The following is a 19425-nucleotide window of genomic DNA, read 5'->3' as shown; positions in this document are numbered from 1 at the left end:
TGTTCATGGAACAACCTTTCTAAGTGTGCCCAAGCATCTATCGAATTTGGTGGCAAAGTAGTGAACCAAATGAAAGCATTCTTTGTTAGCGAACTAGGGAAATATTTGATCCTTAAATCCTCGTTCCCTGCTAAGTCTCCTGCCTCTGTCAAGTATCTGGCGATATGTTCCACAGTTGACTCGCTAGTTTCGCCTGAAAACTTTGTGAACTTGGGTACTTTAGTGCCTCTAGGCAACTCTGTTTGCATGATATAATCTGATATGGGGGATGTATAATTTGGACGTCGAAGTCCAGTACTAAGGCCGTTATTGGCCATAACCCTTTCTATCATGGCAGTTAGGTTATTTTCTGTAGCCAGATTTTCTCTTCTAACTCTCTGGACGATTTCATTTGGATGTTCGTTCCTACCCACAATCCTTAATCTGGGTCGATCTTCTTCCGTTTCCTGTCGAACGGGGACAGTTCTTTGATTCGAAGCCTCTAAGTTTATTACTTGAGTCCCTTCGATCGTTTCTGTTCTCTGTGGGGCACCTACATTCTTAGTGGCTGTCCTAGACAGGGGAACCACATCTTGTATATGTTCCAAAATGGGTCTCTCTTCTTGATTCAAAGGCTGCTTGTCTTTTCGTCTAGGTGGTGGAACTCCCATGAAATCTGCCATTCGATTCATTTGAGATGATATCTTTTGGAAAATCTCCACGTTTTCCCGATTCGTACTAGTAATATTTGTTGCTAGTGGATTCAAAATTGAAGCCAATTCTTTGGCCAAGACCCCTAACATATCGCAGGATCGACTAGATTGATCCTAGGACATAGTCAAAAAGATAGTTATTGATGGCCATTCGAACCATATCTATGATTCATCTTGTCAATAAGAATTACTTCGAACGAAACAAACAAAATTAGCAATCACTTCGTTATACACGTGAGTATAACTTCAGCGAAAGGTAAGTCAAGATAAAATATGAGATGAAACTGTAAAAGTGCAAAAATCTTAAAGTGCAGAAATGTTAAATACTTCAAAGATAAATGACATGAAAATAATGAGTACAAAAAACGTAAATGGCAAGAAGTAAACGAAATGCAATAATATTGAAAGATACTTGAAAATAAAGGGAAAATACACATGTATTAAAATGGTGGTGTCATACGTACATTTCTCAGCAAACTCTTTCTCTTTAACACTTGATACTTGAGTAATATGTGAGTGATTTGTACAAAATGAACACACTGAATCCTAACATTAGAACCCTTATTTATACTAGTTTCGACCTTAACGGTCCTACGCTAATCTAATGCCACGTTTCTCATGAGAATCCTCGGAAAGCCATCTGTCTCTGGACAGTTATGAAAACTTCTTCGAATTTCAAATCCTCCCGCCTGAATCCTCCTTCGACGCGTGGCAATATAACTTAACATTAAAATACCACGGAAATACACTAAGCATCAGTACTTAACATATTTCGTAAAATTTGTCTAAGTCTCGAAGATATACACTCCTACTAGCTTCAACATTCACTATCTCCGTTATGACTTAAAAACTCTTCATCCTCAAAACATGGCCATCAGGAGCCATTTTATCTTCAAAGACGGTCATCCGGAACCATCCTCTTTCGAGTCTTCACCCTTCGAAGGATCATATTTGCAAAATGAAATCTTCAGCTAACACTTGGTTACCACTGATTTAGAGTTTCCTAGTTCCAACCATCATTAGTATTTCCAATGTTTACAACTTTTGCAGCCTAAACATTTCAATTTATTTTGTGGCCAACCTATGTAAAACCCAGTTTGGTTCGAAGGAGAACAAAATCAAAACTTTGTCTTAGTTCGAGATCAGAGTGTGCAAAATATCTGTTTGGTTTGGAGACTAACCGCTCTAAGCCTTGTTTGTTGTTTGGTTAGAAGTTAGTTTGAAACTTCATTTCATTGTATAAGGGGGTTCGTGGGCATAACCTTTTAAAAACTCTCAAGTATAATGGATACTCTCATGAACATTTCTTGGGGAAAAGATTAAGTATGCTTGGTCGAAATTGTATAACTCTTTGGTGTTATTTCTCTTTACTTATTTCATTTATTTTTCACTTATTTTCTTAACTTTGAATTTTCAGTTCATATTTAATCAACCGTTTTATAAAATGGTTTTAAACTCTGATTTTGAAAATGAATTGTTTTAAGTCAAAGAATTTTAAACCTCCCTAACTCACCCCCCCTTTTGTGTATGGTGTCACATGTCCAACATTAAGGCCATACATAGACTTTCTATCTTTTGCCCGAAATTTTCGAAGAGCTCGGTGTGCATAATACATAGGGACTACCATCGTCAATCAAGTATTGATACACATCACAATTGGCCATGATGATCGTTATCACTAAGGGAAATATGTCATTCGGGATTCCTCATAATTTCTCACTATCCAGGAACTACGAGATATATCTTTTGTGCTTCACGATAGAAGTTTATCTTTCTTCTTTAATGAAGACCATCAATTAAACAATATGTATTTTAACACGCCCTTAGAGGGATTACTTGGCCTAGGGATGTCGTTTCCCCCTTTATTTTCTTCTTCTTTGCTGCTTCTACCTTTCTTTTCCTGCTCCCACCCACAACTCCGATGACTTTATTGGGGGTCGACTTCTTCCTGGGTCTACTCAAATAGACAGACTTTTTAATTAATTCCTTTATTATATCCTTTAGCTAAAAGAAATCCTTCATGTTATGGTTGTGACACCTATGGAAACAACATTAGTTAGATATGTCCGTCCTTAGAGATTCTTTGATGAAGGTGCAAAGAAATAAAAGGGGGTTTGAATTGACTTCTAGAATGAAACTTTTTCGTTCACCTAATAACACAAACAACACAGATGCAACAATGATAAACGGCACAACAATTTTATTCTGGTTTATTGTTAACTAAGCTACCTCATATCCGCCCGCCAAGGTGATTTTTCCTTCTTAATAGGGATTTAATCCACTAATCAAAATTTTGATTACAACCTCAATGACAACCTGTCAAATACTTTTTGAGAATCTTGACTATACCCTAGACTCTCATGGCACTAAATCATAGTTTACAAAACAAATAATGTTTATACAAAGTTGTTCAAAAAGCTAATACACACACTATAAAATACAAACTTTACACTTTAGACAAATTATATAATGAAAAGTATAAAGTATAGTGATGGGGATCTTTCTCTAAAAAATGATTCTTGCTTTTTATCAATTCGTTTTTCAGTTTTTCAAACTTGCAAATCTTATCTTTTCAAACTTCTAAGACCTCTTTATATAGATGGTGAAAAGATCTGTTGGTGGGTGAAGTTGGATAATTCTGAAAATATAGCTGTTATGATTTTTTCTTGTTGCATGCAGTGGTGGTAAGCATGAAATAAGTGGCGACAACAATGATTCAGTTCTTTTCTTGAAAATCAAGGTTGGGGAAAGAATATCAACGTATTTGTCTTTTTGGAAAGTTTGATTTTGATGCTTTTAATGTTGTACTATTCAGGAATATTTCTTTCACACATTCTTCTAATAATTGGCTTCTTGTATAAAGTGATTTGAAGCTTGATTAGAGTTCCAGAGCCTTTTCTTCAGAACTTGGAGAAAGTGACACTTCAGAGTCTAGTGTTCAGAGTCTTGAGGCTTCAGAGTCATGACTATAGAATAAACACTTCTTCATTAGTAATTCTTTCTCAGAATCAGTTGACGTTTCAGATTTTCTTTGAGCATCGTTCAAAATATATCTTTATCTAGAGCTCAAAGTCTGCTTGATCAGAGTCTCTCTATCTTCAAATGATGAATATTTTTCAGAGTTCAATTTATTCAAAAATTGTCTTTCTTCGGAAAAGATTCTTCAGAATCAGCATATATTAGAATGCATATAGTTCATATTTTGCACTCAGATTCAGCATACTCAAAGAAATGATTAGTGTACAAAATTATTCTCTGTATTTTGTTATCATCAAAAATTAAGAATTGAGAAGTAGAACCAAGCTTGTTCCAACATTTTATCGGGTACGGATTCCTAATCCCCCTTTCAATGAAATTAGTGTTGGCACATTCCTTCCAAATTTTCTCCCTTAAAATGTTTAGGAGGGTGTAAGATATGAATCTTAATCAGGGAAAGCGTTATCCTTCTTCTCTATAATGTCCATTGTCTCTTTCTTGTGCCAGGTCTCTTTCTTGTGCCAGGTTAGGTCCAGATTACCCAACTCCTAGGCCTCTTTATCTTCCCTAGGACAGGAGTTTTTCTTTATGGTTTATGTAAAGTTGTGCCCTAACCAACAAATCACTTAAGTTACGGGCTCCCTGGAGCCCCAACTTTTCTCTGAACATGTAGTCTGATCTCAACTCCTTCTCGAATATCCAATATTTCAAACTCTAATTTGTGTCCCCTACGACTATTGGCACTTTAGAGAAGCGATTAATATATTATTTGCATATGGTTTCTTTCTTCTTGTTTGTGACCCCATTGAGTACGAACGCTTTCCTGGATTTCTGCCACCTGAGAGTATATTAAACCATTCAAAATTTGATCAAGGCGAATGCGAAGAGCTTGCACTTTATTGTTCCTTGGGTGTGATAATAGGTTTATTGGTTGCTTACATGCTCAATGTATTTATATAAGTCTTCGGTTTATTTATAGCTCTGCAGCTTGGGAGACATCTCTAACAACCTTAGAATCCTACTATCAAGGATGCAAGCAGCCAAGGGCTCCTTTTTCATTATGGAATTGGTGTATGCTCATCATAGCTCTCCCTCTTTCAAGGACGGAGAACCTCTAAGGGGGGTGTGGCTAACACTTCTCCCATTATGATTGGGGGGATAAGTCTTATATCTATGGTGATGGCTACAAGCGGGCGACCTCAAAAAGTCTCCATGTAGTTTTGTTTCCATAATTGAGACTAGTTCAGGAAAGACAATTTTATTTCCTTGGGAAGCTTCCTCTCATACAATACTATTTCTTTGTGTGACATGATGTAGGTTCTCTTCAATCATGTAGAGCCTCTCGGTCGATAATTATGAATTATGTTGTTGCTAGGGATGGCAACAAGATCCAAACTCGCAGGGCCCACCCGCACTCGAACCTGATTCAACGGGTGAAAACCCGAGTTGACTGGGTTTGGGTTCGAGTGCCACCCGATATTTTGGGTGCGGGTTTGGGTAATGTGAAACCCGCACCCGAAACCCGAAATCACACCTTCTTATATATATATATAATATTGTGGAAAGTTGTATGACAAGTGTATTTTATGTATTTTGTTACGGGTTCGGGTTTGGGTGAAAAAATATGAATCCAACGAGTATGGGCGTGGGTGTTATTTTGCCACCCGAACAGTATTTGGGTTTGGGTTCAGGTTCGGGTGCCGATTTTGGGTGCGGGTTTGGGTAGTGTGAAATCTGCACCCGACCCGTTGCCATCCCAAGTTGTTGCATTATATTATAAACATTGTTCAGAAAATTGGTAGCTCTCTCTATTCCAGGATTAGGTTGTAATAGTTGAAGGCCAAAGAGAATTTAATATCTAGGTATCACAAGTAGTGGTGGAGGTCGATGAGGTGGTTCTCCTTGATGGAACTGTTGTGTAGAATCAAATAATAGAAGAGCTTGGAATTCCCTTAGATTATCTCTCAATGGAGCAATATCTTATTTTGATAGATTGGAAGGAGATTCCATTAGGACTAGATCGTCCTCTACTTGAGGAAGATGAGACATAGCTTTAGTAACAACTTGTTGTTGAACGGTGAATCAAGTGGCTTTGGATTCCACCATGGTGTACAATTTTAAGGATGGATCTATTAGATGAGGAAGTTAAAAATTCCTGGAAGAACATCAAGGAACAAAGATCTTAATCTTCTAGGAATAAAATATGGATCTCTTGATTGGATGAGATCTAAATGTGAAAATATACGGGAATAAGATTTTATTTCCTATAAAAAGTGCCACTATTTTGTGGTGGAACCATAGTTGTTCATTGAAAGAAGAATTAATGATTCACTGTGAATGGATCCATACACCAATTACCTTACACTTTTGAGTGAATATGTGGTATATTAACATACAAAATTAATATGCCATGAGAATCTCTAGCACAAACTTTTAAGAAACAACAATTTGAAATTTAGACATGTGGTTTGTCACACCTTCTAAATCCCGTGGAAAATATAGCATAAATCAGAATAATATATCATGCATATTAACTCAAGGGTGTCACATATAATTCAAAAACCACAAACACATGTCATGCTCAATAACACTTAGATATAATTCATGTTTCCCATAAACTTCAACATATGCACTTTCGCACCAGACTCACATTTATTCAGACAAACACACTTATTGTCTCATAATAAACTCCCTTTATTCAAACTTAGGCATAAAAGCCAATCATCACAAAATCTAATTAAGGAGGAAAAATGACCCGAGTTCTCTGAGTTCTTTGCTCTTCTCTTAAAAAATAGTCTTACTTTCTAAGATCAGACATTTTCTTTCATATCTCTGAGTTCTTTGGTGAGTAAACTTGAATAGTTATCGATGACAAATTAAGGAGGCCTGTTTTCAGAGAGCCACATTTTGTATATTTATTCTCTGTTAAATTTATTATCGTTTAAATTCACAATGGTTTATGATTTTTCTCACTCACAAAATTAATTTCTCATTTTAAAATTATTTTTATTTGTTCTTTTATTCAAATTTTTTTAGTAGAGAAAATGACGTAACAAATAATATGATGACTTAGAATAATCGATATTTATATAATTGTAAAAATAACATCTATAACTATTTTATTTAAAATTTATAAATTATTTATTTTTGAAATTTTACTAATCTTAGTATATGGAATGATATCATGTTATTTAAGACATACATCAAATATAATTTTGTCATTATTATAGGTAGATATAAAATCAAAACATGTTTTATAATATAAAAGATCAAATTTGTAAATTGATAAAATAGAAATATTAAAATTAAATATTAATTATTATTTTTTTATTTAACATAGATTACATTAAGATTTACTTCAAAAATAAGATTAATTAATTTTTTTTTGACTAACATAGAAAAGTAAGGCTATTTTTAATTTCTCAAAAATAGCCTTACTTTTTAGTGATTAAATCAAAGATTAGTGTTTAAAAGTGGTCCAAAGTAATAATAAAGTGAAAAAATAAGAATAATTTTATTTGTCCTTTTCCTTTAAGGATGCATTAGGGTGGTTAGACTATTCTAATATCACAAAAATTGAATATGAATTTAAAAAAATTATAAAATATAAATACAAAATAAATAGTTTTTTGTTTTTATTACAGAATAATTCACTTCTTTTACCTATTAGATTTAAGTTTATAAAAATGTAAAACATATTTTTTTTCTCATTATTATATAAATAGGTGCACTACCATCGCGTGATGAAGTTAGCATAGTTATACTTGTAATAATTTTGTACACATAATTTTAAATCTAATGGTTGAATTAGTTTTTGTTGTTGCCTTTTTGATCTAATGTATAAATTTTTATAAATTTTTTATTTAAAATATTATTAAATTATCTTATATGTCATATCATTTGTCAAATATAGATATGGTGAAAAAATTCCTAAGAGAAATGAATGCTAAAGAAAGAAAATTTAATAATGCAAATCATATTTCTCAAATGTTAATTAGTGGTGAGAAAATGAATATCAAGGATAGAATTTCATTCATGAAAAAGAGGGAGCAAGAGGACACCAATAAGAGTAAGAAGAGATCGAAATCATGTTCTAATGTTGGTTAATTCCACTATGGGATAGTTCAAGGGTCCAAGCCCTTGTTTTATCTATTGATCTACAAAGCTTTTTGAATGCAAAGTAAGCTATTACACATGATTTTAAATTTGTAATGGCCAAATTATGATTACATTTTATCTACCAAGTTACATAGCTTTTTGAATGCAAAATAGAGTATTACACATGATCTAAGATGTGTCATGGTTAAATTACGTTTAAATAGAATTTTATAAATATTTGTCATAATTAAACTATTTTAAAATAAAATCTATTTTTTTGTTACGATTAAATGATGACTAGCCTACACAAAACTTTTAAAAACATAAATATAAGATGACACTACTCAACTACATGCATAATCCATTATAAATTTACAATCTATGTTATTTTTTCACTTTTAAGGATCGGATCCTCTTCATCCTACATCTTATATGTATGTGTGTCAAATATGAGTAAAAGTTTTATATTAAATAAAAATAGTAGATGTCAAATAATTGATTCAAATAAAAAAAAATCATACATCTAATATTTAAATTTTTGCCTTAAAATATTGCATATACTTTCACTTTCACTTATGTAGTTGCTTAAAATCTACTGAGATTACAATTGCCCCCTTTCTATAGTGGTATTAGAACTCAATTGGTGGTTCGACCAACTTGTCCTATTAAAAGTATCCATAATAATGGTGACATAGAGACATGTCCAGTTGATGATAAGTTCAAACGAATATGCAATTATAAGTGGATGAAAATTTTTAGATTTGAGTGATATATATATATATATATATATATATATATATATATATATATATATATATATATATATATATATATATATATATATATATATATATATATATATATATATATATATATATATATATATATATATATATATATATATATATATATATATATATATATATGAATGAATAGACTCACATTTGATATGAAATTTTCTAATGTATCAAATGTGATTTAGAGTGTAACTTTAATATTAATAAAAGTGCAAGTCCATATATTTAATATCTAAATTTTTTGAATGATGCTGTGATATTTAATTTTATGTATGTGATTGCTCAAAACTCTAAGTACAAAAATTTAATATAAATAAACAACCATACTCTTCTCATGAATCATAAATATGCAAATGAAAATATAAAAGTAAATGAGAGAAATAAGCATAGTGAAATAAATTTACAAGAATTTAGATTGAGGGGATGCAAAAATTGCGAAAACTAATATAAAGTATCTTAGCTAGTTTTAAGTCTCATAGTTATCTATAGTTCGGTATTATTTAAAACTAATTTAACATTTTTAAAATAGTTATAATCTATTTATAATTAATTAAAATTTAGTTATATTAGATCTCGTTTACTTAAATATTCATAAAATACATATACATGTATGATTACTTAGATACCAATAGAATACATATACAATACATGTATAAATGTTACTAACCACGTGGTATAAATTCAGATACCGAATATTTTTTCAAATTATGAATATAAAACCAGTTACTATAAAACCCTGCTTAAATTCTATAGACTTTCATCTTATTTTGGTTCATAGACCAACCATGGTGGATGAAATCATGTTGTTCACCAAAAATCCGATATACAATCAATTCTCATTATGAGATAATTAATTTTGAGTTGAAACCAGTTCATAACTATAATTTCATTCTCTATTCAAAGGTGTACACCACTCGTTATTACTATAAATAAAAATAATAACATTTATGGTGCTTAAAAACTTTAAGTAAATACAATAATTTTATAGATTTTGTGAACAACAAAAGTAAAATATACTAAAATTGTATTTTAAATATTTGGTGGAAAAACCAACTCAATCACCTATATTAAGCATTTTGAAATAAAGGATATATAAAGAATAATAGAATTAAATAGCTTTAAAATAGTATATTCTTAATTAAATTATTGATCAAAATTTAGAATATTTTATGGACTCTATTGTAGTCGGCAGGGGCATTCAAAGGACAAAAAGCAGGACATAGTAAAATTGGAAAAACTATTAAGTCCTTCCCACCTTTCACGCAAACAAAGAACCACATGATAAAAAAATGTCAAATTATTAGTACTTGTTACAACTATTATTAATTAATAATAATAGTAAAAACAGTGAAGCTATCGTTTTACATATGGCTTCATAGGAGGCACTAAAGTCAATTTATTTACTATATTTTTGTTGAAAATACTATATTGGTTATTGAGAAAGAAACACTAACACCAGTAGGGGTGGAAATAGGCTGGGCCGAGCTAGGCTTTGTCAAGCCTAAGCCTGGCCTGTCGGAAAATCTGAAGCCTAAGCCTAGCCTGTAGTCTGTCGTAGGCTTATTTTTTAGGCCTGAGCCTGGCCTTTCGGAAGGTCTGGTTAGCCTGTTAGCCTATATAAAAGCCTATTTGTTTCAGACATATATAAATAAGCAATTGAAATAATGTTTAAATAGACTAACTAACTAAAAGAACTTATGAGAATAATGTTCATCAGGTGTTTTCATCTTATTTTCACAAGTTCTTCAACATAACCAAGTTTTATTAATGTATATTAATTCAAAGTACAAAACATAACATAATTATAATAAAAAAGTATTCATTTTTATTTAAATAGGCCGGCTTGATAGGCTTAAAAGGCTTTATTTAGGGCCTGAGGCCTGGCGTTTTTAACTAAATAGGCTTATAAAAAAGCCTAGGCCTTTTCTATTTAAAAATAATCTGTGGCCTGGCCTGAGCCTATATAGGCTAGCCTGTAGGCCCCTGTTATCGGCCTGGCCTATTTCTACCCCTAAACACCAGTTTAATTCTTTCCAAAAATTAATATAAGAATAAAAACATCGATTTGATCTTTAAAACAATTTGATATCAGTTCATTTTAAATAGGATTGCAAATTAAAAGGTCTAAATCAAACTAAAATATACATAAATTTGCATGTTCTAGTGGATTTTTCTTCAGATTTCCCTATAAGTTTCTGTAAATTTTTCTTTAGATTTTCATGCAGATTTTAATTTTAAAAATTAAAACCAAATATTTTTTATATTTAAGAATCATTTTCATATATATATATATATATATATATATATATATATATATATATATATATATATATATATATATATATATATATATATATATATATATATATATATATATATATATAAATTTAGAATATAAAAGATAACTTAGAAGCTTAAAAGATTTTGAGGCTCTAAGTGGCTTATATACTTGCACGCCCTTGACCTTGTTCGAATTCTAAAATAATTTTCATGTTTATATTATGGTCTATTAAATTTTAGAGGGTGGGTAGTGTTGATTCCTGTTTGTGATGGCTATGGAGGGTTTTACTGAGTTGATGAGAAAGGAAATTGACTTACGAGAGTTTAGAGGTTTTCACATTAATGATGAAGTATATGTTGATATTCTACAATTTGTTGACGATACGGTTATTTTGGGAGATGGGAGCACGAAAAATCTATGGAGTATGAAGGCAATTTTAAGAGGTTTTGAAATGGTGTCTAGTCTAAAAGTGAATTTTTACAAGAGAAAAATTTATGGTATCAACCTGAATGAGAGAAGTATGAGTTCTACATCTTATTTTCTATCTTGCTGGGAAGATCATCTTCTTTCAAGTATTAAGGGGTGGAAGTCGGAGATAGTTTTAGAAATAATGTATATGATGAGGATGTCAATAGAATAAACTATAACTTGGAGAAGTAGATGTCTTTATATAGGAGGCAAGGTAGTGTTGATTAATGCAGTTTTGATTTTCATTCCAATTTACACTTTGTCTTTTTACAAGGCCCCAATCAAGGTGTTGAAGGAGATTAGAAGGATTCAATCTAATTTTCTCTTGAGAGGTTTTGATATCAAGGTTTCAATTCTTTAGGTTAATTGGGACTTAGTATGCAAATCTAAATATTGTGGGGGTCTTGGCATAAAAACTTAGAACTTTTTAATAAGTCTTTTTTGCTTAAATGGGAGTGAAGGATCTTGAAGGAGAGTGATGCTTTGTGGAGTGGGATTTTGAGACATATGTATCAAAATCCGGAACTGAAGGTGTTTTCAATGAAGGCATGATGGTCAATAAAGGATACTCAATTTGGCGGAGGAATCTCTTGAAATTGGATAATAAAATTGATGTAGGACAAAACATTTTTTCTAACAATATTTTTTTAAGCTTAAAAGAAGGCAGATGTATTCCATTATAGTTTAGAAAATGGATAGGCAATCAAACTTTGAAGGATGGGTTTCAAGATGCATTTGAGCATGCTGCTGATCCTTTGGACTGTGTGACAGAAGCGAGATCCTGGGGATGGAAGTCGTGTATCAACATAGTGAATTCTTCAGCATAAGCAAAACTATATGAGGAGAAAGTTCAAAATCTGCTCACTGATATCGAACCGATGTAGTTGTAGCTGACGACTATAGATGAATGGGTAATGATCGGGGGATTTTTTTCTGTTAAGCTCATGTTACGAGGTTCTAGATTCAGTTTTTGTAGAGGTTTTGTTAGTTGTGAAGACAACTTTGTTGAATCTATGGAAGTTAAATGTCCCCTTTTACATTCAACTTATGCCTCTTTAGCTCGTTTAGAAGCTATTAGACTCATTTTTGTATTTGCATGCTGCCTAGATTTCAAGCATTATCAAATGAATGTTAAATATGCTTTTCTTAACGGTCATATAAACGAAGAGGTGCATGTCTCACAACCCCTTAGGTTATGAGGATCATGATGATACTAACTATGTTTTTAAATTGAAAAAAGTCTTCTATGGTCTCAAACAGGCTCCTAGAGCTTGGTATGAGAGATTGAGTAGATTTATAACCAAAAAAATATTCAATCGTGGTAAAATGGACATCACATGTTTTATAAGACAAAAAGCAAGCATATTCTTTTAGTTCAAATACATGTATATGATATTATCTTCGGCTCTACTAATAAATCTCTTTGTCGAGAGTTTGTAAGTTTGATTCAGGGAGAATTTGAGATGTCTCTTATGGGAGAGCTGACATATTTCATAGGATTGCAAATCAAGCAAGGCAAATAAGGCACTTTCATAAGTCAAATAAAATACTGCTTAGATGTTTTCAAGAAGTTTGATATGAAAGACTCGAAAAGTATCTCAACACCTATGACATCTAATGTGCTAATTGAAAAAAGACGAGAAAGAAGTGGACTGCAATATTACTAGGTATAGAGGTATAATTAGATCATTACTCCATTTAACTGTGAGTAGGCCAAATATCATGTTTAGTGTGTGCACGTGTGCAAGATATCAAGCATCACCTAAGGAATCACATTTTAAGATCGTAAAATTTATTTTCAGGTATCTTAGAGGAACGTCCTAACATGGTCTTTGGTATCCTAAAGGTAGTGCTTATAGTTTAGTAGGTTTTTCTGATTCTGATTTTGTATGGTGCAAGTCGGATAGGAAAAGTACTAGTGGTACCTGCCACTTATTTGGAAGTTGTTTAGTTTCTTGGCATAGTAAGAAGCAATATATCGTTGCTCTTTCTACCGTCGAGGCTGAATACATAGCCAGTGGTAGTTGTTGTGCACAAGTCTTATGGCTAAAGCAACAATTTCTAGATTATGATTTAAACTATGGTTTCTTTTCGATTAAGTGTGATAGTACTAGTACGATAAGACTCACTAAGAATACGATATTTCATTCGCAAACTAAACACATTGAGATCTGGTACCACTTTCTTAGAGGTCATGTTGAAAAAGGGATGTTTTTTAATACATTGACACTAAAAGCCAGCTTATTGCATTTTTACAAAACCATTGTCATTAAAATATTTTTACAAGATCTGTAGGGATTTTGGAATCTTAGATTCTCCGTGCTTTAAATTGAATGAGAATTCTATTTAGTTTCATTTGCTATTTATATCTTGTTTTCACTAACAATATTTTGTAGTAAATCATACTTTTTTTGACTACATTGGTATGTCTCTATAAATCTTGTATCTGATTTTATATTGTTGTGTGCGTTTGTTCAGTATATGTTCATTGATTTGCTTATTACCATCTTTATTTTACTCATTCATATCTAGCATATTTTGACTGTTCTTCTTTGTATTTTAGTCATTTTAAATGGATGTTTCTAATCATGTGCATTCAAGCATTTTTATTTCATAAACTTGTTCATGCATTATTTATGTTGTTAATGCATTCCTTTACATGATAGTTTTGATCACTTAATTATATGTTGTTGAATATTGTTGCATGTCTATCTTGCATTTTGTTTCATGTAGCATGTCTATTTTTGTGTTTTATATCTGATATTTGTTGTTGTATATTCTTCTTAGCCTTTTGGCTCATGTTCATCTGGACCTATTTTTTTACGGTTGGTCATTTAGTTTGTAGACTCATTTTGATCTATTTATTTTTGATAATGTCAAAGGGGGAAGAAGTTTTCATGTGAGTATAAATTTTTTTATGAGTTTTATGTTGGGGTTTGTGAGTAATGTTTCAGGCGAAGCATACACGTTCTTCCTTTTGGCTCAAAGTCAACTCAATTCCAAGTGAAATCTCGCCAAGCATAAAAAAAAAGGAGACTAAAGCTGCATATCCCTAGGGGAGATTGAAGTTGCGTGTCCCTAAAACATTCAGGGGGAGCACCCCTAATACGATTATTTTGTTGTTATCTCACCACTTTCATTTATTATTGTTTATTAAGTCTCCTTCATGATTGTACATCTTTGAATTAAGTTTGAATAGATTCGTTTTAGCATGCATAAATCAATAGTTACTTTTGAGTTTGATCATAATACTTTTAGTCAATTGCACGAGTTAGTGGAATAAGAACAATGTGTGTTATTGGTTCAAGTTAGGTGGAAAGAAAAATCTCAAAGTATTTTTAAAACCATGAAAAATTGAGATTTTGTCTGCATGATTTGAATCAAGTATATATCCTGACTCGAATAAAATTTAATAGAGGCAAACCAAATATTTTCAAAACACTCTAACTCGAATCAGACTTTTAACTTTATTCGAATCATAAGTTGCACTTGATTCAAATCAGACTGATCTGGGTTACCTCAGCTTCATTTAATTCGTAACAGACTTTACACCTGATTCGAATCAGACAGTCTTTCCACATTTCTCTTTTGGCTCTGTTTAAATTGATTTAAATCAGTGTTTACACTTGATTTGAATCACATGTTATCTTACTCGAATAAGACTTTACACTTGATTAAAATCAGATGAGAAATGAGCCAAAATATTTTTTACTTCTTATTCCACTTGACTTGCTCATTTGATTTAAATCATGAAATGTTTTTTTATTCGAATCTAACTAACTTTTTCACCCATTTTTGTGCTTAATCTCAAGCACATATTAAATATTTTTGTCACCATTTTACAAACACAACCTTACACAATTTTACAACACCTTTTGTATTGAGATTTTGTGAAAATCAACACCCTTTCATTTTTGAAAGTTCAAAAACCCTTGAAATAAAATTCTTGCACTTCAACCTCAAGTTTGATTTCAGATCTTGATAATGAGAGATTTGTAATTGATTGGGGGAGACTTCGTCTTGAAACTAATCGTTCTTGAATATATGGTTGAGATTTACATGTAGCTTGCAAGATTGAGGTTGTTGTCATTGGTGATGACAAATTCCAATGAAAAGAGAGAGTTTCTTCTCTCCATATTACTTTGCTACTGACTGGGTGGAAGACTACGAACAAGGTGGAGTTCTTCTCAAATCTTCATATAGTTCATAGCTCAAAGAATCAGTGGGATCAAGGGGAGATTTCTACACTACACACGAAGACTTGAAGTAAATTGGTGATACTGGAAGATTCAAGAAGCGTGAATCGAGTAAAGATTATGCAGAAGAGTCTGACATTATATTGTATGCAAGTCAAGATCTAGATAGGAGAGTTATTTTTCTCACCATTATTGTCGATTAGTGATTATATGAACTCTTGCAATATTTATCAAAATAAAAAGGAGCAAAGCAATTTCCAATGGGAAACCATTGAAAAATGGAATAGGCAAAGCGAGGACGAATGCCGAATCATTATATATCCCGATGTAATCTCTCTTTCACCCTCGTATTTAATTTTCCAATGATATTGAATGCTTAGATTTTTAATTCTTAGCGTAGTTTATCATTAATTCAATTGGTAGCATTAGTAATTTATTACGTAAGGTTAGGTTTTGTTAGAATTGGTGGCTAATTGAGCTTTAGTTATGATTAAATATTCTGAAACAAATGTTGTTAGAATTCGATCACAATTGAAATATCGTATAAGATACATCTCGTGTAATATACAATAGTTCAATGATTTATTATTGAATAAGCTATGAGTTTTGTGAATTGTGTATTTGTCAACGTGATCAAGTTCCAATAAAGTACAATTCTCATATTTTTCCTTTTAAACCTTCTGCGCACATTTTTTGTAAAACCTTTGATAATCCATTTTGGAAAATCGGTTGAAGTGTTTTTATAAGGTCTATTCACCCCTTACTAGACTGTTTTCCTATTCCATATTCTCATCCAACATAGTCTCATGTGTAACTGGTTGACGCCATATATTATTTGGGGGATTTTGGAAATTTGTGGAAATTTAACCTAAGGTGGGAGGTTTATCCATGGATGTTAGTTATTTGCTCACTTTCACATTATTTCTTGCCGAAATTCAAAATACCACCAGTGTGTTATATGGCTAATGTGAATTTATGATTCATGGAAGTTCACTAACATAACCAACAGTTGGTCGAGGTGTCCTTAAATTCACTAGGGGTGGTACTAGTACATCAGGTCATGGCAAATATGTTGTAGGACTAGCCGATACAAACGGGAAATTTTCCAAGACTGTCGAATAAGATAGTCCTCGACTAGTCTTTAAACTCATGTTTTTTGGGCCGAAGACATGTCCTCCAACATAAGACTTGATTTTCGCTTGCATAATACTACCACAAGGAGATACTTGCGACATACCTATTTATCTTACTATTGTAGGTTGAAGATTAGGTTGGTTATCTATATCATTCACCCCAGGGTTAGTCATATCAAAAGTACAAGACTGAGAATAACAATGAGTAAATAGTACATGTTGTATAGGAATTGACTGACCTAGGAAGGTTTTACTGTCATATTATTGAGTGACTTTGGGTAACAAAATCCCTCCATTTTGAAATTCATTACGTTTGGCTTATTGTCTTCCTCTTATTGTTGTGTTATGTTGACTCGTCCATATGTGTGGAATTTTTCCAAAGTTGTGGTTTTGCAATCTCTATCCTCTTCCATTTGAGTTGTTATAAACATGAAATATAGTCATAAAACTTAATTACTCTATCCTAGTGTGTTTTTTTACTAAGTCTAGAGTATTGACGACCACGATACACCCAATACACTTCAAAAAGTTTTAGTTGACTCATGTTCAATTGTATTTGTATTTTTCTTTGACATCGTCTCTAGGAAAAGTCCATCGAGTAATTCTAAAATTGTCTATTTATCAAGTTCAACATATATTTTATTATTTTAGATGTAAACACCTTCATTCTCTTCCAACTAAACATGTCTTTTAGAAAAACAAAATCTCTCAAACTAATTTTACATGTTCTTCAAAAGTGAAAGTATTTTTTTTTTTATTTTTTGAGTAAATAAGACTCTCTACATTAACAAATCCACTCACATTACCTTCCAATAAAAAAAACAATTATACAAATTAACTAATTTCAAATATTAATTAGAAACCCATCAACTCTCAAGTACACTTTCATCCCATCATCTTCAAACAATATGATGAGAATATTTGAAATTCAAATAAAAAAAAAAGAACACTGTTTTTTTCTTAAGTACCAATTTGGACCTATACATCATATTTAATACACACAACATCATTTTCAATATTTGTTTAGATTATTATTTTCTGAATGTGCCCACGTACTTCCCTTTCTCTGCTTCTATAAATACCTCTGTTACGTCCCTCCCCACCATCTATCAGAAGCATTAAATGTTTCATTATAATGGTAGCTACCTAGCTATCAATATCATCAAGCATTTTCAATTATTTATTTATTTATTTATTTAAAGCCTTTTTTGCTTTTATCATAAACTTCAATTTCCATAGCTCTTTGTTTTTTAGTGTGAAAGAATCTGTTAAGCTCAGGAGGGATAGCGCCATGGAAAATCTTTCTGTTTCTCTTCTTCTTGTTTTCTTGTTTGATTGATTGATCTTCTGTTGCGCTATCCATCCTGAGTTTCATGGCTTCTTCATACTCTCTCTCTTGGTTCTTAGCATGGTGATGCTGTTTTTGAGATTTTTGGATATTTGGGTGAATCTAAGCTTCAGTTATTACAATTGGTATGTTCTTCATCAGCATGAACTATACGAGGTTGTTTCATCGTACTTTTGTTTTTCTGTTTCTTTTGATTTTGTTTGTTAGGCTGATTTTAATGATTAACAGTTTTTTTAATTATATAATTACCATGTTTTGATGTAATTTTGAGATAAAAATATTTTTTTATTACTATTAATTTTTAGAAAAAAATATTATTTAACAATTGCGGTTGTTTTTCGAGTTAAGACTTTCACGATCTTGGTAAATAAAAATGTTGTGATTTTAGTTACAGTCGTTTATGTGTGAATTAACTATAATTTTTTTTATCATTGAAATTGTGAATATTGATATATTTATCATCATCTTTTAATAATTAACAGTTTTTTATTTTATAATTACCATGTAATTTTGAGAAAAACTATTATTATTATTATTATTATTATTATTATTATTATTATTATTATTATTATTATTATTATTAATTATAAATTGTGTTTCGCGTAAAGGCTTTTATCATTTTAATATAAATTAACCAAAAAAAATTATCATAAAAAGTGTAAATAGTAATGTCCATATCATCATCTTTCAATAATTTTTAATTTTAGTCATTTTTACTACATTTTTTGAACCTTATTTATTATAAAAAGTTTATTTATGAAAATTATTTTTTAAAATTTATTGAATAACTTATCTATCATTTATAGATCAGATATATATCCAAGTAAAAGAAATGGAATGTTACAAGCTAGTGGTTACCAAGTTTATTACAAGTTTCTATTTTTATTTCTTGTTTTAGTTCAAAAGTTTCCAAATTATATGATTCTCTATGAACCACTTGAATTGTTTAGTTTATAACTTGCCTTTTATAGGTTATAATGCACATTTTTAAATCATTCTATGGAAGATATTTTTCCCCTTCAATTGTTTAAGGTAAAAAGTTATTAATAATTCAGTGTTAAAAAGATACTAAAGTTCAAGAAATGATGAACCGTTGAACTTGAGAAACACCACAAATTTGTGTTGAGGTGAAGAAAAAGGTTTTCTTGAGAGGAATTTATCAATTCAATTTTTCACAAATATATTAATTTTTTTTTTTTACAAAAAAAATATTAATTTTAAATTAATTGTGGTCCATATGAGTTTTGGTTTATTCAACAAAAAGAAAAAAAATTTAATCTAAAATTGATATAAAATTTTGTCTTCGGCATTTTAACTCAACAATATTTTTAATTGTGAGTTTCTCACACCATATAACTTAGTTTAATATTTAAAAAAAAATCATCATCAAAGCAATCCAAACTCTAATACAATTTATTGAAGATGGAGACTACAAG

The sequence above is a fragment of the Vicia villosa genome, linkage group LG5 (assembly GCF_029867415.1).
Source record: "Vicia villosa cultivar HV-30 ecotype Madison, WI linkage group LG5, Vvil1.0, whole genome shotgun sequence".
Lineage (NCBI taxonomy): Eukaryota > Viridiplantae > Streptophyta > Magnoliopsida > Fabales > Fabaceae > Vicia > Vicia villosa.
This window is presented reverse-complemented; position numbering follows the sequence as displayed.